Here is a 23,324-nt window from a genome sequence, read left to right as displayed (position 1 = left end):
ATTAAAGGTTGCTACTTGTGACTTATAGAAGCATTTACAAAATTAAGCATTGCAGTACTAATTGTATTCTCTGCATGACACAAAGGAATTTAAGTTGTTGGTTTTTTACAATTTTCCAAAATTCTCCATATTTAATTATTTATACAAAATTGTCTGGTAAATATACCAAATAGTAAAAAGTCACTTAATCTTTTGCTCTATTTAGGTTTAAAAAAAAACAAACAACAGCATGATGGATGAGCATTGACACAGAACTAAAACATTCCCATGCAAATATACAATAAGAACTATACTCAGTCCATTAAACAGACAAAACCCACTCCATTTTAGTTTCTTCTTAGTCAGTGTGAGTATTTCAGAGAGAGAGATTTAGGACACCTTGATCACCCTTTCAAGTACCACCAATGAAATTAATAATATTTGTTGGCATATCACTCACTGGGAGGTGGATGTGGCTTCATGCTTATATTCATTTGTCACTCTTCAATTGAATAATGCCTCCATTAATACACAGACCTTTATGCCAACAGCTGGTAACCACTCAAGTAGAAGTTAATTGAGTCATTGGTTTCCCCTTGACTCTGTGATGTTTGGGGATTGTGAGCCATCTACACTGCATGTAATAAGGTAATAGTCCAATTCCTATTATAAAAATAAGATGAGCCTGCTTTATATTCTATGCAGGAATATGTACTAGAACTCTAATTCATTAGGAGGAAGCTGAGGGATGGAAGAATCAGGAAGCATAGAACAGATTTTTTATAACCCTAATGGGAAATATTTGAAAATAGTACTTATTGTACGTCACAGAAAAAATGGAGTTAATTTTTCTGATTTGTAGTCAGCCAGTGATTTCTAACACTTGTATATCTTAGTCTCAGGTTCCGACTTAATATAATTCTAGAAAAGCATCATATATATAGTAAATAAATAAATTAATCATGATCGGGAGATCTGAGTTTGTGGTAATAGCTCTGAATATAAACAGCACATAATTAAATAAACATTTTATCATATTTCACACATTGTGCTTGATCTTGATATGTTATAGGTTTTTCTTCTGGGAGACAAGAATAATACATCCAGAGTTGTGGTAAGAAATTAAAAATCCCCAACAAGTCCATAGAAGCCTATTGTACAAACCCATGACCCAGGTATGTTCCATGACCAGGAATCAAACTTGCAACCTCTCAGTACACAGAACGATGCTCAAACTGAGCCACTCCAGTAGGGCAAGTTTATTCTTTTGAGAGAGTAAGAAACAATGTTTTTAAGGTTTGTTTTCTACCATTAGTAGGATGCCCTTTACATAATCAGCAAAGAAAGAATGCAGTAAAAGTGTCAGAGCTTCCTTTAGCCCCAGTGTCCATTGGTAAATGTATGAGTAAAAATGCTGTAGTACATTTACACAATGGAATACTATGTGGCTATAAAAAGGAAGGAACTCTTACCTTTTGCAATGGCACAATGGACCTGGAGATTATAATGCTAAGTGAAATAAGGCAATCAGAGACAGGACAAATACCATATAATCGCACTTATATGGGGGAATCTAATGAACAAAATAGAAACAGACTCACGGCTATCTGGTATAGACTGACAAATATCACAGAAGAGGTGGAAGTGGGGACGGGATGAAAGAAAGTGAAGGAATTAGCCAAACAACATATATGCATACCTGTTACACAGAGACAACAATCTGGTTATGGCCATAGGCAGGGGAGGGAGGTCTGGGTGGAGGGAGAAATGGGGGACATCTGTTATAATGTCAACAATAAAAAATATCTAAATATTTGGTCCCTAAAGGCATGATTCACAAATTCCTCCTGTGAACTAGCCCCACAGGTGATAACAATGCCTATGCATGTCTGAGAATCAGTGTTCTGTGAGCACCTTGAAAATTTAGAGTGTAGAAATCATTGTTTCTGGAAATCCAGGCCTACATCCACTAGGATTTATTTTCCCATCTGTATAAAAGTTATCTAGCACCTCAGTTTTTAATCTTTCTTATTTTAAAATAAAGAGCTAGAATAAAAAAGAGAGAGAAACAAGGCTCTACTTATAAACTAGAAAGATGACATTCAATGAATCAGAGCTTGTGCAATACATTCAATGACTTTGCCTGCACCAATCATGTGCCTCACCATCTAAACAGAACCCTCAGGGCCTGATGTGACCCCCTGGATCATCTCAGAAGGAAGCACAGAAGTTTGGACTCCCTTTGTGCTCCATTCTTCAGAGATACAGACAAGAAACCTGCCTATAAGGATGTGGGTACAACAGCACAGAATTCTAGGCAGCGGGAGTGGAATAATAGTAGAAAGTGGGAAGAATAAGATAACTTGCTGTCTACTTTACAAGCAGTCACATGAAGATTAATGGGCTAATTTCTGAGAAACACTTAAACAGTGGTGGATGCCAAGTTTAAACATCATTATTTATTAGTTGGCTATGTGGTAAATTTCCCCGGAGAGCATGACTGAAGGCTATATAAAAATGTATCTCCTTATTTAATTTCAATATACATATTGTATATAAGGTAGATTTTAATTGTGTAAGAGCACTGGAAAATATAGTAAATCACCTTGAAGTAAATCTACGTGTGAAATGATATTGCTTCAAATATTTAAGATTGTTTAGTATTCAAGGGGCAGCAAATCCGAAATTAACTATTAAATGAGACATTCTGTTGTCTCTATCCCTGGAGAACAGGATTCAGGACTGTGAACATAAATTCAGAATGGTGCTGTTGGGAACAGGAAAGGTGTCAGAAATCACACATTTTTCTATGGACTCTCCTAGAAGAAAGACTTTAAAGAAAATGTCTTTAAATGTAAAAGCTGAGCCCATAAAGCTTTACAAAAAGCAGGAGCTAGGAGAACCCAGGATTTTTTAGAAAATTTGTCTACAATACTGTTACAAGCCACATTTTACAAGAATAGGTATTTATGCAGTAAAAGTCACATCTTCACATCTATAATTTTTTCAGGGTAGCTTGTTGCCCAATGATCAAGATTTTTGATAGCATTATTTAAAATTAAGCATGCATTTTAAAGTGCCACTTTATAGTTGGGCAAAGATTTATAGCCAATGTTAAGGTGGTAACATCATATTCCAATTAAAAGACAAATACTCAAACATAAAATTATTCTGCATAGTATATTTAACTATATTCTATAATCAATATCTGATACCTAGTCCACAATAACCCATACTTGAAGCTAAAAGCATGCAAGATAATTTTGGCATAAGGTTCTCAAAAATCATTTAGTAAAAATTACATATCATTCTACTCCTAATAGCTGTGGCATTTGGGAATGAAGATTTATCATCAGTCATTAATGACTTTAATTATAGAGATGCCATTAAAATCTTTTTTGCATTAAATATGCCTCATAGATTCCACTCCCATTATTTGTTTAATGTTTGAGGTTTATTCTTCATAGGACAGAAAGGCAATGGAAATGAGAGCAGCTATCTTGTACAAGGTTAATTCATGAATGATAAATGAGTGCTTTAAAATGTACTGCATAGGCTACAAGTTAGACAGGTTTTGGCAGAAAACCAGTTTTCTCAGCTTGGTTGGGTTTTTATTTAAAAAAAAAAAAAACAAGACAGATTCAACAGCACAGAAAAAATACAAGTGATTACTGTACAAACTCTTTTTCAAGAGAGATTAAGGTGTTCATCAGGATATTTTCAATCTCAAAGCAGGAAAGATGCGTGATCCTGATTTGGACACAACAAGCACTTATTGGCTACCTACTTTCTTGAAACAACAGTAGAAATATATATATATAATCTGTCCTGTGTAATAGTTGAAGAAACAAAGTGAATTTTAATGAAATAGCTGACTAGAATGTCATTCTATCCATCCCCCCAAATTTATTAAATTGAACTCTGGTATATCAAAGTTACTTGATTATTAAATTAATTTTACCCTTGAAAACAGGACTCCTATAGTCAGGAGTGTTTTTCCAATAACTCTGAGTAAGCCACTCTATGTGAATTCTATGTCTAGGGGTAGTCCTGATGCCTAGGGGAGTAGAGTCTTTCTGAGTAGGACCACCTATGTGATTTGACTTTCATGGACTAGAAAGAACCTTCCTATGCAAAGAAATTCCCCTTAGTGACTTAATATCCTCCTGGTTACCGAGAGAGAGAGAGAGAGAGAGAGAGAGAGAGAGAGAGAGAGAGAGAGAGAACGAACACTACATTTACTATAACTTTTATTACAATATATTGTAATACTATCCTATTTTATTACTAGTTATTGTTTTTAATCTCTTACTATGCCTAATTTATAAATTAAACTTTATCGAAGTTATGTATGTACAGAACACACACACACACACATATCTATATATAGAGAGTATATATATACATATACATATATATATGTATATATATATATATATATATATATATAGAGAGAGAGAGAGAGAGAGAGAGAGAGAGAGAGTATATATAGAGAGAGTAAATATCTATATCTATCTATCTATCTATAAAACGATTGGCCAGATTATTATGACCACCTGACGTATGTAGGCAAATTAGCTATAATTTTATACTGAAGTTGCTAGAGGGCCAGGCCATTATAAATAGGGCAGCAGTAGAAGTGATCTTTTTCTGCAGGTGGGTAAACAATGCGATTTAATAGCCTTTGAATGTGAGATATATTTGAATGCGAGTGGCAAGATTATTATGACCACCCCATCAGTACTTCGTTGGGCCACCTTTTGCTTCAATACTGTGGCAATTCTTCTTGGCACTGACTCCATGAGATGTTGAAAGGTGGGTGATGTGAGGAATCTGACACCATGCCTGATGAATAGCACTGTCCAGTTCTGTGAGATTTGATGGTTGTGGAACCAGCTGCCTGATGGCTCTTTTAACTTCATCCCACAAATGCTCAATTGGATTGAGATCTGGTGATTGTGGGGGCCACCTAAGCAAGGTAAAGTCTCCCTCATGTTCTTGAAACCACTCCTGCACAATACGAGCACCGTGGCATGGCGCATTGTCTTGCTGGAAGAAGCCATCTCCATTGGGATACGCCATCAACATGATAGGATGAACTTGATCAGCAACGATACTTAGGTATGTTGTGCTATTCAGACGTTGTTCCACACGAATTAAAGGGCCCAAATCATGCCAGGAAAACATGCCCCAAACCATAACACTGCCCCCACCAGCTTGAAGGGTTGTACTCATGCGTTTGGGGTGCATGCTTTCGTGCTGTTTCCACCAAATTCTCACTCTGCTATCTGCATGATGCAACTGGAAACGTGATTCATCGGACCACATGACTTTTTTCCAATGCTCAACTGTCCAATCCTTGTGTTCCTGTGCGAATTGGAGATGTCTTTTATCTTGGTAACTGCAGACAGAAAAGGTGTTTGAACAGGCCTTGGGCTTCCATATCCCATACGAAGCAGTGTACGGCTACTTTGCCTACAAACGTCAGGTGGTCATAATAATCTGGCCACTCAGTGTGTGTGTGTGTGTGTGTGTGTGTGTGTGTGTGTGTGTGTGTGTGTATCAGTACTATCAACGGTTTCTGGCATCCACTGGGGTCTTGGAGTGTATCCCATGAATATCCCCAGAGAATAAGGGGGAGCACTGTAATTGAAAGAAGTATTGGCCATGGATAATTATAAGCCATTTTATAAGTTTAGTACTACTGAAATCACAAATGAAATTCACAAAATTACTGCCTATGAGTAATTTTTATTTTATACAGTTAGTGAAATAACAGTTACTAGAATTTATAAATAAACATACTTTTCCCCTCAACTTTATCATCAATCCAGTTTAATCTTGGATTACTGATTTAGTACAACATGTCACTCAGCAGAATTTGGCTTGCCAGATGGATTCTCTTTAAAATATTTTTTATTTTGTGGTGATTGCCATAATGAAATCTCATGGCCTCTATAATTTTTTAATGTTTTTAAGTCCTGAATTTCTAGGATTATATCAATGTTAGTCCTTAATTGAAGGTTTCCTGTAGCATGGAGACACAATAATAAAATTTTACCTTGGGTTTTGCAATACAAAACTACTTGGCTTCAGCCCTTAAAGTATACACATGAATGAATGAACTGGCATCACATTTTTTTTTCTGTTATCTCCGCTACACCTTCCATCCCTCATCTTTCTTCATTTTATTTTTCTTTCAAGTCAATAAGCATGCTCAATATCCTAGTCTTATAGAAAGAAAGGGGGGAGGGAGTAGTAAAGAATACCTTCCCCGCTCTCCTATGTCTCCATCTTGCTATGAACCAATTATAGCTAACTTTCCAGAAGATGAGTCAACTAGGACTCTCCAATCATACCCTCACTCATTACTCAGTCCTCAGAAGTGAACAGAATGCCCTAAGTAGGTCACTAATAAACTGCTAATTATCATCACCATCTTACTTCAATTCTCTGTCATTTGTCACTCTTAACCAAATGAAATTTCTGCTTGAACCTTCCCTCTTCTTTATTTTTCATCATAGATCTCTCCCTGAACTCTAGTACTTCACAGATTTTGTCCCCCACCTCCCCCATTATCTTTGTTGACTGGGTAACCTCATCATATCATTTATTTTATTAGAAAAAATCGCTATTGTTGAAAGTACAAATGTCCTTTTTTCTTCTTCCATTGACCCCTTACAGCCTGCCCCGCCCCATGCCCCAGCCCTTCACCACCCGATAGCTTCTTTCTTTATCAAAGTTTATCCCTGGTCCTCTTCTCTTCTTACCCTTAAACATTTTTAAAATGATATTTCTTCTCATGATCATTATAACTTCTACTATTATGGATGTTCTGATATTTTCCAAATTAATATCTCTAACCTATAACTCTCTTTCAAACTCCAAAACTCATATTTCTTTCTGCTTTGGAGATATAGCTACATAAATATCCTCTATGGAACTCAACGTCCACAGGGATTCAATAGATTATCATCCCAAATAAAATTCTTCTCTTTCATTTGTATATTTCCCCAATGAATATAATAATCCTGAAATTTCAGTCATCATGTCCTTTCAGTTACCTTAGCTCTTGTATATCCCAGTATATTTCACCTAATCAATCACCATACTTTTTCTGATTTCACTGTCTAACCATAGCTTGTCTGGCTCTGCTCCTATCCCTGCTATTATGGGCTTGATTTGGTGTCTCAACTTCTCTTGATTACACTTTTACAATAACTTTAGATCTTGTAGCCTTGATTACACAGTTATCTTGTTAAAAAGGAAACAATATTTTCGTATACAAAGTCTTTTAATACCCTCTTTTACATTTGCCTTCTAAAAAACGACTTTTAATAATCTGGGTCTTGTTGGCATTTCTAATTTTATCTTCTAACATGTTTCCTCTAGCAGCCTGTTCCAGTTATTCCAAGATACTTACAATTTACCCTCAATGTTAGAATGTCACAGTGAAGTCTTTACACACAATCTAATCAGTTGGCTGGATTGCCAAGCTGCTCTGGTTCTCACTGAAAAGCTCTAATTATATTCTAAAAATCTTTTCACCTGACACTTCTTCCTGGGACCATTCCTGAATCTCACAGACATAGGGAATCGCACCAACCTTGCTGCATCTACATATATTTATTTGCATGTATTTCACTGTAATGAAAAGGTTTATTTACCATACTAATTTCCAAATATACTTTGAGCTTCTTGACTATAAAAAATGTGACTTAGTAGCCTTATTACATTGTTCTAAGAACAATTCCTGGATCATAGAAGTAGCCAATATATATGTGTCTATCCACAGCATATGAGTATATACAGAGAAGAAGACAGATTACAAACTTGTTAGAACATAATGTAGGCCAAGAATAAGAATCTGTGAGGTTAGACTGAGATAGTGAGTCTCCATCAAATGGAAGACGGTCAGAAGGAAGAGAAGCTCTTACATGGTAATTTTTCAGGGAGTGAAAATAATAAACAAGGTGTTAATAGCATCCTAAAACTCTAAAATGAATTGCATTTGCCTCACTTACTTTTCAAGGAGAGCATTGTTACACTAAATGTAATTAACATGGCATACCAGATATCCACAGACAAACTTCTAATGTGTCAAATCTACAAATAAGTTCTGGAAAGAATGAGAAACCTTTTGAGGCCAAAAAGACTGGAAAGTTTGAATCGTGTGAGATAAATTAGCACCCTGGGAACATTGGCCTATGCTTGCTAAGTAGGAGTATGTGTTTTAATGGGCTGAGTGTAGGGGACAGGAGACAAAACCAAGGCCAGGTTGTGTAGGAAATCACCTCAGATCCTGAAAAGTGATCCTGTCACTTTGGAAAAATAGAAAAACACCCTTCCCACAGGGGATTTAATGGAATGCTTACCCTGGGTTCATAGCCTTGATTCTTAGTAGAAAAGAGAGAGAAAGAAAAGTGTTGAAAGCGAAATAATATAAATATGTATATGTGTGTATATGTATCTATAATAATAAACACGTAATATGCTAATTACACCTGACGTCCTTCTGGACGACCTGCTGGTGAAGCCAGCAGCTGGGGGAAGGAAGGCCTACTCTTGCACTAATTTCATGCATAGGGCCTCTAAAATATATATATCATTATTTAAAATACTTATTAAAAGAAAGCTGGTATAACTTTATTAATATCTGGCAAAAGAAAAAAGAAAAAGTATCACTTAAAGGAGTTCACCAAATATGAGAAACTATTAAGTTCTAGAAATATAATATTTTAAAATTTGCCTGCAACTAAAAGCATAGTTTCACAATATAGAAAGCAATTAAGTTTTCCAAACATAAATGTAAAAATACATGGCAAATAACAGATTTGAGCACATCCCAATGATATATTGTCCATTCAGATACTGATAGCCATCCAGACACACACACACACACACACATACACACCAGTAAAGACATAGATCTGAACACAAAAATAACAAGCTTGTACCCAACAACTATCCCTTTGTAAGAGCACTGCTTTCCCTTCTTTTGAAATGTTCTTCATTTTAGCCCCGATACTTAGAAAAACACTGTTTTCAACTTCACAGAACTGAGAGTTTTCCTTTCTATTTTTTTTCTGTTAATTTTCTTACAAAACTAACTTGATGTTTGTATTTTCATTCATTTCCTTGAAATGCCTCCAAGTTCTGTTTAAGTGTAAGAGAATGCCTCACACAAACACAGATTCATATTTCACAAACATTTAGTCATCTCTGCTGTTCTAGGTGCTTTCCCTTCTCAGCACCTCAGATTCTTTCCAGGAGTCTGTGCCAAGGGTCAGACCTTCCCCTAGAAAAGCCTCTATGGTTTTTGATATATTCAAGTTCCTTCTTAGAATGTACTAAGTAGCAAAGCATGATTTAATGCAGAATATTGTTTAAGACAGGGAAATGACAAGTTATTCAGGAGGAATGCTCTTGGAGCTATTCTCTTGGAGTTCTTTTACTCTTTTCTTAGGTCATTTCAATTACTTTGCAGACCTCCTATTTCTTACTGGCTGACCTAATGATTGGTCTGACCAAAGATAAAAGTCAGGGCAACATGAAATTTCTCAACCATACAATACTTTTTCAGTCTGATCTATCCTCTTTTTATTGTTAAAACACTCATTGGTCAAGGACAAAACTTTTCTTGCATACATTTATTCCCTTGGGTAAAAATCATGTTTCTGGGGAATACTCTAGCAAGCAGAAATGCTTTTAAACCTGTTTTCAAACAAAAACCCACATCCGTACTGGCTATGTGATTTTTACTACTTATTTAACCTCTCTGTATTTTTTTTTATTTAAAAAAAGAAACTAGTATTTACTTCAAAGGGTTATTGTGAAGATTAAATGTATATAAACTATAAGATATTGTGTAATAACATTTCATAGATAAATTCACAAGTATGCAACATTTACACATGACAAAAAAAGGAAACTGTCTTTTTTGTCAATAAATATAATTTTAATTAATGGGGAAATTTTTAGGCAAGTGAATGAAAGAGTATACAAAACTTATCTAAAAGCCTTGAAAAATATTTTATTGACAGTATGATATCCTACATCATAAAAGCCCAGCGAACGAACGGCAGAGTGACCAGAATGACCAGTCGAACAGTCACTATGACGTGCACTGACCACCAAGGGGCAGACACTCAATGCAGGAGCTGCCCCCCAGAGGTCAGTGCACTGCCACAGTGGTAGTGCCACTTGGCAGACCAGGATGAGTGGTTGCTCCTGCTGTGAACCCCGGGCTGATGGGCAGGAACCGGGGCTGCGATCATCACCTCCTTGCCCCACGTTCTTCCTCCTTGCTCCCTGTCTCCTCCTCTGGATGCCCGCAGGCTGCAGCACTGCCACCGGGCTTGCAGAGCTGACCCCGGAGGCTGGCTCGTGGCCACCACAGGACTGAGGCCTACTCCACTGCCTCTCAGTGCTATTGTCTCTGGGACCAGGCCCGACCAGGTCCCTTGGAGAGGCGAGTGCTCCCGCTCCATGGAAGATGCCAGACCAGGGAGCAGCAGCTCAGCAGGTCCACAGCCACTTGACTGATTGGGATGAGAGGTGTTCCCACAGTGGGTGGATCCCCAAAGGCCATGCCTTCTACCAGTGCATGAATCCCATGCACCAGGCCCCTAGTATTCAATAACACCATACTGCTCTTATTCCCTGAATACTTGTTGCAAGCAGAGTAGATTTTTGTTTCTATTTTCTTTCAGATTTCCTTATATGACACTAAATCAGGGAGTAAAATGTTTTTAAAATAATACATCTGCCAATAGTTTGTCTGGCAAATTCTGCCATGCAAAGATGCAATAGTGCTGCCAGACTGGTGTGGCTCAGTGGTTGAGCGTTGACCTATAAACCAAGGCGTCACTGGTTCAATTCCAGTCAGGGCACATGCCTGGGTTGCAGGTTCAATCCCTAATATGGGGCATGTACGAAGTAGCTAATCAATGATGTTTCTCTCTTATCAATGTTTCTATCTCTCTATCCCCTTCCTTTTTTCTCTCTCTAAAAAATAAATAAAAACATATATATATTTTTTAAAAAGATGCAACAGTACCTTTATTGAAGCTCAGGGCACTGATAGGAACTTGGCATTGTGTCTTTTCAAATAATAAGATATATGTAATTAACAATAAACTTAAAATATTGTGGGTATCATGTGAGTGTTAGATTCTGTAGTAAAAATAAAAATCCTGTTCATCCCTAAAAGGTATTATAGAACCACAACTATTAGTCTTGCTTGTTCATTTGTTTTAATGCTGATCTCACAGTCATGATGCAACAAAAATAATCAATAAAAAGCAGCATAAAAATTAAATACATTGATTTGGGGTAGGGTGGGGGGTGGAAGCCTTGGGGTGGCAATCAAACCTTCCTTTTGTCTCTAAACAAAATAAAGTCTAGTGTCTGACTTTACTATTAAAATTATCAATGATCTTAGCATAGAATTCACTGGGCAACAATCAGAAATGGTTGCGTATGCTATCTCTATTAACAGCTTGACTAGTTTAAACCACTTTTTATATTGTGGCATCTTAAACTCTTTAGTAGCTTATTCCACTTGTCTCCTAAATACAGACATTTTCTAAGTGCCATGTTCAGAGTGCATTTCTTTTCACTCTACATATTCTTCACTAATCTACTTCCCTCCCACAATTTCAAATATCACCTTTACTGAATGATTCTCAAACTGTTATTTAAACATCAAAGCTACACACCTAACAACCTGCTGTTTACTCTACAAAACAAACCTGAAGTAACCTTGAACTCCATAGGAATAGATTAGAATTCATTAATTTCCCTTCCAAATTTTAATTCTGCTGTTTCTTCAGTTTTAAATGCATCACTATCCTCTGCTTTGCTTGGATTTAAAACTCCAGACTTCTTGAACTTCCTCTCCCTTATTCTTCACAGCCAATCACCTTATGTGTATTGATTAGTTGCCTATTGGTCAGTGGGCAAATGAAGTCAGGTTTTGGATGAGGTGCTATTTCCTTTACACTCCCAATTATATTAGCCTATTTTGGCTATTAATCACTTCTCTAGTAGACATTCAAAGGGGCCTCATACTAGAGATTTCTCGTTCTCTTTTCCTTCAATCACACAGTCATCAACATACGTTGCTCAAGTTCTGATTATGAGAGCCCCCTTTTGCAAGAGAGAAAAAATATTACTAGCTTGACATTCTTGCTTAAAGATGTAATTTCAACCTTCCCTTGAAATTTCATATATCATTACAAGTTATACTTATCTCCCCAATACTCTACTAGCCACAAAAGAAGAGACACATTCTCCTAAAATGCCTGAATTTTTCCAACTGTGACATTAATTTGAACATGATAAAGAGTTTGACATTCACTTGGATTATAGGTAATTATTAATTTTGCACTATTTCCTTGATTGTAATGTTCCAAAGTCTATGTTTTTAGTCACTATGGTGTACTACAGTTAAAACACTGCACTGAAACCCATATGCAATTAATAGAAACATCCTAGGGATTCTTTTAAAAGAAGTTCAATGATAGTGGAGTTGAGAGTGGAAATCATTGTGCTGCCTGAAGTGCTCTCAAAGAACTCGTCCATGAAAAGAAGAAAGTAGCATCATAGGTCACTAGATGGACAAACAGCAATGTTGTATGGAAAATACTGAGGAAGCAAAGCTGTTCAGCAAAGGTGATTTTTGGGGAACAGTAGATGAGAGTGCCTCAGAGGCACGTTGGTTGCCATTTTTAATTGAACTTGAGTATAGAATAGTGTGTAATCTACAGCGTAGGGGGAAAATAGGTTTACAGTTGTTCATATGGAAAATAATACAATAATTAAATAATACAAAAATAAACTCTGTTCCATGTACTCACAACTGTAGCTACAGTATAGTCTACACCATTCAGGACAGTTAACAGTATGAACTGGATTTGTAGAGGAAATGAGAAAGAAATGATTTGCCATATAGCAGTGAGCAGCAATGTTTCTCTGAAAGCTGATTATTGAGAAAAGGAATAACCATCTTATGACAACTATATTATCTAAATGAAAGTATAATTTAAAATATTAATTTGTATGCTAACACATGTTTTTAGTGTGATTAAAGAAGCTGAAATATTAACTAAAAAGAAAACAGTAGCATGTCTTCAACATGCATATTCAAATATGCTTCAGTTAACTTTAAAACTTACTCCTACAGAATCAAGTGTCATCTAAACTCTATGCTTTCTGGAAATCAGATTTTCAATAAGTTCTAATAATAAAAGTATGTCAGAGACTAAATGGTATGGATTTTAGGCCAAGTTATATGGGTTTAAAACACCAAAACTAGTATAAATACTCAGATTATCAGATTCAAAGAGAGAGAGAGAGAATTATAAGATGCCTGAAAAAATACAGAAGTGAACATTGAGCTCGTTACTTATAGTAGGCCTTATAATGGTCACCCAAAGACATCAGGCCCTAATCGCTGGAACTGTGAATGTTACCATAGGTTCTGGAGTTATCTCAGGTGGGTCCTAAATGCCATTAGATAAGAGAGAGGCCCGGGAGATTAGACACGCTCAGAGACAGAGCCCTGTGAAGATGGAAGCAGAGAGATCTGAAGATGTTACATTGTTGGTTTTGAAAATGTTTGTTATTTTAAGACACCATTTCCAGTATCATGACCCACTGCTATCCTCCGTCTTAAATGAAACACATCTCAGCTTGATTTTATAACAGACTTAATCTTCCCAGGATAAATTCTTCCAGAGGAACACATTAAATGGGCACAAGCTAAGCCCTGAGAAAACAGCCCAAACCACTCTTCTAAGCACAAAGGCAAAGGCAAATTGATAAAAACAAAGACAAACAACCACTTGACTACACAATATCTTACACTTATTTATGTCAAAAATAAAATAAAACATAAGTAGTATTACTTTGTTACAAATAGAACACAGGGTTAATAATCCATATATATTAAAAAGCAAATTACTAACACCCTGAATTTAGTAAGGCTATTTCTAAAATAAAAAATCAAGAGACCCAAAAATATATTTAACATTCACCCTGAAAAGGAATAAAATAAGTGTGCATAAGCAAGCTAATATTTTTCCCCTAAATTGATAAAATCCCAAACCCTATTTATTTTTATTTAGGTTAGCAGGGTGTGATAAATTAAACACTATCATACTCTTCTCATAGGAGAAATTATAACATCTTAGAAAACATCTTATATGTATAAGAACTACCCGGGTGCATCATATTTGACTCTGTAATTTAGAGTTGGGAAAACAAAGCGATGCATAGAACTACTTTCTGCTTTGTGTTGGGTAGTATAGTCATTTCCTTGTCAATATTCGGTAAATAAAGAAATACATAACCTTACACTCTACCTATCTTTATCACTTCAGGATACAAACTGTAATTTGTGGCCTCTTTTCCAGTAAATGACAGATATAACTGACACTTAATAAATATAAGTAATCCTGAATTTCTTATGTCCATTTTCTCCCTCCAACGCTCTCCTTCCTCTTTAAATAATTTAATAGCCTTTAAAAAAATGGCTAATAGTATTTTCTCTGAGATAAAATTATTTAAACAGAATTAAAAAGAATGTCAAATTCTTGACCACACCAGTCTGACAAATTATGTAGGAACACTTTCTGCACCTCCCACGTGTGTGTCTCATGCTTCAGCAAGCAAATACTTCACAACAGCAAAAGGGAACTATGAAATATACAACCTTTTGTTGGGGATTGTGGCATGTGGTCAGGCAGATTTTTTTTTTACCATAAACAGAATATGCACTCATCTTTTCTTGAGAGTCAGCAGATATAAATTTAGGTTCCTCTAGAATTTGTCTCTAGTTATGCTGCCTAAAGATAAAAACTGCATTCTTTAGCTCCATTATCTACAAGAGTTAACATATTTTGTCAGACACATGTTTCAATAAACAGCATGTCAAGGATTGTTTATAGTGGTAAAAATTTTTCTCCAAGTATAACACCTGAAAAAAGTCTCACTCTTTGATATCTTTTTTTTTTTTTTTTAATATCACACAGTGTGTGTTGGGAGGGTCTTCACCTAGGAAACACTACAAAAAGCTCCTTAAGACTTTCAATAGCCTAGCGTGCCCACTATCAGGAAGTTTAGGGCTTCAAAAAACAACAACAAAAAAAGAACTTCTCAGAGTGGCTGGTCCCTCCCTCATGGCATGATCTGGGTCAGAGCAAGGCCACATTTGGCTGTGTGCAATGCAAGCTCTAACCTCATGTGGAATAGGAAACCTGGGTGTGTCTATATTTGGCAAATCGTGCGCAATATTTTACATAGCTCAGTTTGTTTTCCCTTGCCTCCTTCTCAGGAATACGGTGCTTCTCTATACTGTATTGGACGGCAGTCTTGAGGGTCCTCCAAGGAGCCATGTTCCCCCCTCCCCTCCTGCTATGATCCTGAAGATCGCCCATTATCTAGGGAATCTTAAAAGGGGCCATTCTTCAAACCTACTCTTCCTATTAACCCTCTCCACTGAAACATTCCCATTAACTTAAGGCAGGGGAGTGTTTGCTCACAGAATAGCAATTAAGACCAATCTGGAAAAGGAATTTAGTTAGGAGGGGACTTGTGTTGGTCCCAATCCAAATTTTTTTTGCCAACATATGCAGATACAATCAACACATCCAGGTCTCCCATTTCCCATTAATGTGCGTTAAGACATTTTTTTCAGACACACAAGATTCAGGAAATAATATGTCAACTTATTTTAGTCCTAAAAAATTATTCTTTAAGAATATGATAAAAAAATATGTCTTTAAATTAGTGATAAAGCCAAATACTCCATGTTACTTAAGAAGACATAATTCCAGGTCTGATGTCATGTAATGTATGGAAATAAAATGAATTTGAGCCTGGGTCCAATTCTTACTTAAGATGTGGTCATGGGGAAATCACATACTCTCTGTATATGTGTGTGTGTGTGTGTGTGTGTGTGTGTGTGTGTGTGTGTGTGTGTGTGTGTGTTTTATTGATTTCAGAGAGGAAGGGAGAGTGAGATAGAAACATCCATGATGATAGAGAATCATTGATCGGCTGCCTCCAGCACACCCCACACTGGGGATCGATCCTGCAACCTGGACATGTACCCTGACCAGAATCGAACTTGAGACCCTTCAGTCCGTAGGCTGATGCTCTATCCATTGAGCTAAACCAGCTAGGGCTGTGTTTGTTTGTTTGTTTTTGTCATTTGTCAAATGTCCCTCTATGTTATATACACTACTACTACTTAGAAATCAAATGATTTTTATAACAACTACATTAAAGTCTTCTGGCCCTGTGACTGGTTTTCTTTCTAACGGACCATTTTTCAAACATAAGTAATATTATTATCTCATTCAATAAGCCTGGGTTTTTCCAGCCTAATAAAAAATTATAGAGTTCAGAAGTACTTAGACATCTTTTTTCAAAGAGAGAACACTTATAATCAGTTATTGGCTGACTATTTATACTATTCGGATGTGATTTTTAGCAAACAAAAAAAAAAGAAATGGTACTAAAAACATAACCTAACATAAAAGGCAATTTTTTATGTATCAATTTTGTTTGAGACATTAAAAAAATCACATTTTGATTTCGTTAATACTTCTTTTGGTATCTGTGTTAAAAACAAACTCACAATACAGCAACATTATTTAACTGTTTAATTGCTTCCATTTTGTTTGGGAAACTTAACCTCAATTTCACCTTTGTGGCTACTGTGCAAGTCAAAAATCAAATGACGCTGATGATCTCAGTCCCAGAATAATAAACTCTTCGGGGGCTTTAAGCCTCTTTACCTTTAACGGGGGGGGGGGGGGGGGAGAAGTCTTCAACTTGTTTGTGTTCGTTGATGGATAATGAACAGTTTCTCTGTCTACATCTGTGTGGGGCTCTGTGAGGTCTGCTTTAGCCTGCTGGGAATTGAGAGGAGGGAGAGGCAATCACAGTGGGTTTAAAAAATTGTTCTAAAGATGACATTTGGAGGCAAATATTTTGGCCACAGGCCAATTTTTTTTAAGTCTAAAACAAGCTTGGCACTTTGCATTTTCATTTTAATCTGTTTTCACAATTCAATATAAGTTGACAGTTCACTATTTCTAAGTAATGGAAGCTTTCTTCAAATGGCAGTCTCTACCAATAGGTTACTTTACAAATACGTGATGAAGGAAAAATTCCAGACTTATAGTCTTTTATTCTAATTTCATCACTTGCTACAAAATCTATTAAGAATCAATTCTTATCAATTATGAAATACTTGGTTCTTACTTTTGATTTCTGTTTAATTTAGCAATAAAAAAAATATGCCCATGGCCAGAATGTGAGATAATCTCTTAAAGAGTTAAATACTTCTTATTAAATGGAAATGAGATAGTACTGGTAAAGTCATAAAGCTTACTCTTCCTATAGGATTTTTCTTATCATAAGAATTTCACAATATAAATAGGTTCAAATATAACCAATGCCTTTTAAGCCATTTACCCAACAAGAGAAAAAGTGTGTGTCAAATTTTAACACAGTATGGGCTTTAATAACACGATTGAGTTCTTTCTGATATACAATTGGCTATCTTTCATTCTATCAGTATGATGGTTCTTTGGGTTTTCAGGAGCATTGGTTAAAATGGAAATTACCATTTGCTGATACGAGGTGCTATGCTTTGGTGAGTAATCAGGAGAGCAGCTGGGTTGGACTCTGACTGAGAAACAACAGGTTAGAAGCCAGGAGGGCTGATGTACACGATTGGGAGGCAAGAGTCTGCTTCCAAGTGGATAGGAGGACTGGGAGCCAGGACACATGGTCAGAAGAACTGACTCCAGGAAAAGCAGTGTGTTCTCATTTATCCTTAAGTGAGGACATCTATGCTTAAGTGAAGACAGGGAGACTGTTTTTGAGCCAGAAGGCTGACTCAAGAAAACTATATTTCTTTATAGCTTGAAAGGCTATCCACGGAGCAGAGGTCCCGCAGAAACCATGCTATACATCTAGTGACCGCCCCAGTACTCTTTAAACAAAACTTATTATTACATGACTCATCCAGCCTCACCACATGCTGGGCTTCCCCTGAGCAGTAAAACAAGCTATTTTAATTCTCAGGGCAACTTGTAGGATTTCCTGGGTCACTTCCTCAATAGGATTCTTGCAAGAAATAGGGTTCTTTTCTGATCAAGAATAAAAAAAGAACCCAGACTTTCTTTGTGTACTCTCGTGAGTTGCAAATTAGACAATGAGAGTTAATACCATTTTAAAAAAAATGCGCCTCAAGCCCTGGCTAAGTGGTGTGGTTCAGCAGATAGAGCGTTGGCCCTGGTACTGAAGGGTTGTGGGTTTGATTTCCGATCAAGGGCATGTGCTGGGGTTGCAGGTTTGATCCCTTCCCCAGCCAGGTAGTCAGGTAGTGCGGGAAGCAACAGGTCCATGTAAGAGAGATAAACAGATCTCTCTCTCTCTCTCTCTCTCTCTCTCTCTCTCTCTCTCTCTCTCTCTCTCCTCTTTTCACTCTCTCTAGAAATCATGGAAAAAATGTCCTGGGGTGAGGATTAACCCAAAACAACAACAACGAAAAACAACATCAAAAAATGTGATTCATATTCCACAAAATAAAATAAAGCAATGCCAGAGAACATATCAAATACTTGTTTCTTCTGCTGAGAATAGAGAAAGTTCTTTTTACATCATGAAAAATTTGATATTCCTATTCTTACAATAAATAAAACCATAAGAATAATATGGCATTAAGATAATATTCTATAATTCAAGAAAAATACCCTATAAGAAGTCAAAATGCTATGCAACTCTTTTGATATTCAGATTAATCTAAGATTAGATGCTAGAGTGGATGGAAAGTGAATATTCCAAGCAATCCTCTTCCCTGAATGTCACTGCTCTCTGTGGAGAGATTTTGGGAAGTATTGAGCAGGAGTAGGATTAGCATTAGACCACTTGACTTTTACCTGCTGGGCAGTTTGCTGAAAAATACAGATCATATAATTTAATAGTCAGTCACAGGGGGATAGGATTGATAATCATTAATGAAAGATGAAAGATGGAAAAGCCATTCATACTCAAGTAGAAGAATACTGACTTCCATATAAAAGCAAACCCCAGAATAACTCGGAAGGAATGAGATTATTTTTCCAGATGTGGTATTGACTTTGCTGTAGTATATACAACAAAATGGGCTACAGCTATAAGATCCACTGTTGAAAGCAAAGTCTCTTTCATAAGTTGTGCACTAGTGAGAAAAATTACTACTTACCTAAGATACTTCCTTAATTCTTGATGAATATTAATCATTTATTTAATAAAAAACTTTCCCCATACACATAAAATAGAAATACTAGTTATCACCTACAGAGTAATTCACAATGACATACAAATATTGAGAGTCTCTGATATAAAGAATCAAGATATGTTGGATGATATAAAATAAAATACATTATTTGACTCTCCTATCCATTTTCAGAAATTGCATATAATCTCTTCAATTTGTTTGAAAATGCTAAAAGTGTATAATTGTACAGAAGATTGTGGCTCTGAAAGCTTTAGTAAGTATTCCCTTCCTGCTTAAGTTAGAAGTATGCTTTCTACAAAGGCCACTATATTTGTAAATGCAAATTCTGGTAAAAGATACAATATGACTTTTAATAACATTAAATAAATCACACAGTACATATTTACTGAAAACCTACCATATGAGGTTTAAAAATATGGAAGTAGAAAGACAAATCTAGCCCCAGCCCTCACACTTCACAAAGTTTTTAGTCTGGTACAGAGAATTTTCAAAAAGCCAAAAAGTATAGTAAGTGTCTATTAGATTAAGTGACCTAGTTTTTACTTATTTGCAGCCCTACAAGATTGGTTTATAGAGACAAAAGTTGTGTATGCTAGATATATACAATTTATGTATTATATATGTATGTATACTCCACATTATATTTAGACATAGATATACGATGCACGTATTACACATACCTGTAAGTATTATATACATGGTTTATATATAAATACACGTACCTGTATATCTGTGTTATATATGTAGATATTTAACTATGAGAGGAAGAATGGAAAAACAAGACTACTAGCTGGAAGAGGGTGTGGGACAAAGGAAGTTTTATATGGAAGACAGTTGTTCTAAAATAACAAGAATTACCTAGTACAGAGCAACAGTTACAGTTATAGGAGTGAAGCTATGTAAAGTAGAGTGAGAGTTACAGGAGGAAGTAGAGAATGAGGTCCAGGATACACTTCGAATAGGAGGAAGAACAATCTTCTGGCCCAGCCGGTATGGCTCAGTGGTTGAGCATGGATCTATGAACCAGATGGTCAAGATTCGATTCCTGGTCAGGGCATATGCCTGGGTTGTGGGCTTGATCCCCAGTGTGGAGTGTGCAGGAGGCAACCAACAATGATTCTCTCTCATCATTGATGTTTCTATCTCTTCCTCCCTTACCCCTCCTCTCTGAAATAAAAAATATAAAACCATCTTCTGTCTGAGGAGGGAAAAAGAAAATTATAAATGATGAGATAGTTACACTTATCCAGTAGGTGGTAGAAAGTTACGATAGTTTTCATTCGATGGTTATTATTTTCTTCATTGCAGTAAGTGCCTACATTATCTCTGAGAGGGAGAGACAGAGGCAGAGAAAGGCTGTAAGTGAGAAAGTAAGTACATTTTGAAATGATTGCTGTGGAGAACTGCAGAGATGCTGATGAGGAAAACCAAGAATCACTGGCCAGCTTCAGGGCCTCATTGTGCTGGTCATTATGAATGTATATTGTTACTACCTTTTATTTTTTGTGTGACTTTCTTCAGTAGTTCTGGTAGAAGCATGGAGATGACAGGCAGTTCAAATGATCCAACACTGGGGTTTGGCAGAAAGATGCAAAGGAATTCAATTGGCCCGGGAAATTGAGGTATTAATCCTCATGGTGAATTATAAGCTAAACAAGGAAGTTGTAAAAAAAATGGGGAAAAAAATGATAACAATTGAGAAAATAGGAACATCAGGCTATTGGATGTGTGGATGAGAAAAAGGCCTGAAACTGCTGTACTGGGAATAGCTGGATGAAAGTGCCAGAAGGGAGGCTGTAATAGATTTAGTTGTCTCAGTCTTTCATTCCAAACCCCTCCTGGTGATGACAGGGCCCAAATGTGACTATGAGATTCAGTCACTGATGTCTAGTCAAGTAGAGATGAGACAAAGGAATTGAAAGGGCAGGCTGTCAGCTGAGCAAACACAAAGACATTGAATTTGCATGAGATAGCAATCAAATTTGGATGGGGAATTAAGAAAAAAGATTAGTTGAGTACTCAAGTTTTCCGTAAATAATGATAAATAATCTGAAGGTCAGTAGGACTAACTAGCAAAAAGAATGAAGGGAGATAGAGCTGACGGCGTGGCCTAAAATTAGAAAGGCTTATACCTGAAAGTGAGGCGCAGTGGCTTAGGGACTCCCCTGAGAACTGAAATCAGAGGACAAGTGGCCCATTCCAATGTGAATTGTAAATAAAATGCTTACTTCTAAATATGTCTTCCTCAAACTTTTTAAAAACCCTTCTATTTTAGTGTGACAATTATGAAGTACATACCTTTTGTGTCAGCTGACCAGTCTTTACAAAATAGACATAGGCCATAACCAGTCAATATGCAAAAGATTATCAGTACCCAGAAGCTTGCCTTGGGTGCTCTCCCAGTCATTACCCACACATATACACCGGTAATTACTAACCTGGCTTTCATTATCATGGATTAGCTCTGTTTTCTTTTGCATGGTATTACGAATAGTTCGACCATGTCTGCTGGCCTACATGTATGTACCAAAGCACATTTAGATAAGGTTCATGAAAGCACCATTTCTAATAGCTTCCTTTAAATTTTAATAAAGTAATATTTGGTAAGTACTTCACTTATGGAGCATATATGTCTTGTTGAGTTCTATTTTGATTCCTGGAGACAAAGTCTAAGTGCAGGGTAGACTGAATTAAACTTTCAACTTGACTGTAGATCACTATCATGAAGTGAAGGACCCAGGGACATTATGGACCTGGCATGGGCAAGTCTTGGCTCAAAGGTGGCTAATTCTATAGCTGTATGTAAATTACCTCCATTACCTTCACAACCATTTTGTAAAGTCGCTTTTCTTTTGCCCCCATGTTAAAGTTGACCAAACTGGGGCACAAAGAAGTGAGATTGTGGAAAGCTTACTGCTGTCTCCACCTAGGATGTCCATCCAAACCATCTGCACTCAAAGGCAGCACTCTTGGCCAAGCTCCTTCCACCCTGAACCTTGACCTTTTTGCAAAGATTGTAGAATTTTAACTAGAAATGAGCAGGAACACATCTGGTATACTATAGACACTCTGTTGAAATTTGAAACCTGAACAATGATTAAAATTTATAGTCTCGGGTGAACATCTCTAAGGTCTATATTCTCCCTTCCTTTTGGTTTAACCTAGAAAACTTCAGGCGTTGATCTCCTCTGTGTCCTTGAATTACTTCCATTGACTGCAACACTTCTACCATTTTATTTGAGCACACATTCACTATTATTCTAATCACGTGAATGGGAAAGAGAGAGATGGTGTAGAGTTTAGTAGCCATACCCAAATCACTTGCAAAAGTAAAAACAGAAACATTCTGTAATGCTGTACTGCTGTTTTCTGATTCTTTATACAATTGCCAACTGGTAAAATAGGCAAGACTTTTAAAATTGTAATATTGTTTTTATTGTGATGGCAGATGAAACAATCCTACTTCTATCACTTTTTATTTCGCTTTATGTAGTATCTAGAGATTTATAATCCTTTCCCAAAGTACAGGAATAAAATGCAGCATGCACTTAGTATCTGGAGTTTTTAGAACACCATGTGGATTATGGGGGAGACAATGATTATGTGATGATGGCAACAATGCATCCAGACTTAAGTCTCTGTATGTTTGGTTTTGTGTATTTTAACTCCCTGAACATACTTAAGTCTATACGGAATGTAAAGAAAAACTATAACTGTGACTTTCTTTTACAAGAAATGACATGTTAAGGTAGCCTAAAGAATGTTGTCTTACCATATCTAGGATTTGATAAAACGGTATGTAAATTTGTGAAACGAAGGTAGTACAAGTAGCTACGTTATATATCCTATAAAAGTTGTGTTGTTATCTAAAAGTAATGATTTACCTTTAACTTGTCTATTTTTGAATAATAAAATCTATTCTTTTTTTTTTTTTTTAAATATATTTTATTGATTTTTTACAGGGAGAAAGGGAGAGAGATAGAGAGTTAGAAACATCGATGAGAGAGAAACATCGATCAGCTGCCTCCTGCACATCTCCTACTGG

This window comes from Myotis myotis, unplaced genomic scaffold (assembly GCF_014108235.1).
Source record: "Myotis myotis isolate mMyoMyo1 unplaced genomic scaffold, mMyoMyo1.p scaffold_m19_p_11, whole genome shotgun sequence".
Lineage (NCBI taxonomy): Eukaryota > Metazoa > Chordata > Mammalia > Chiroptera > Vespertilionidae > Myotis > Myotis myotis.
Note: the sequence above shows the minus strand (reverse complement) of the source record.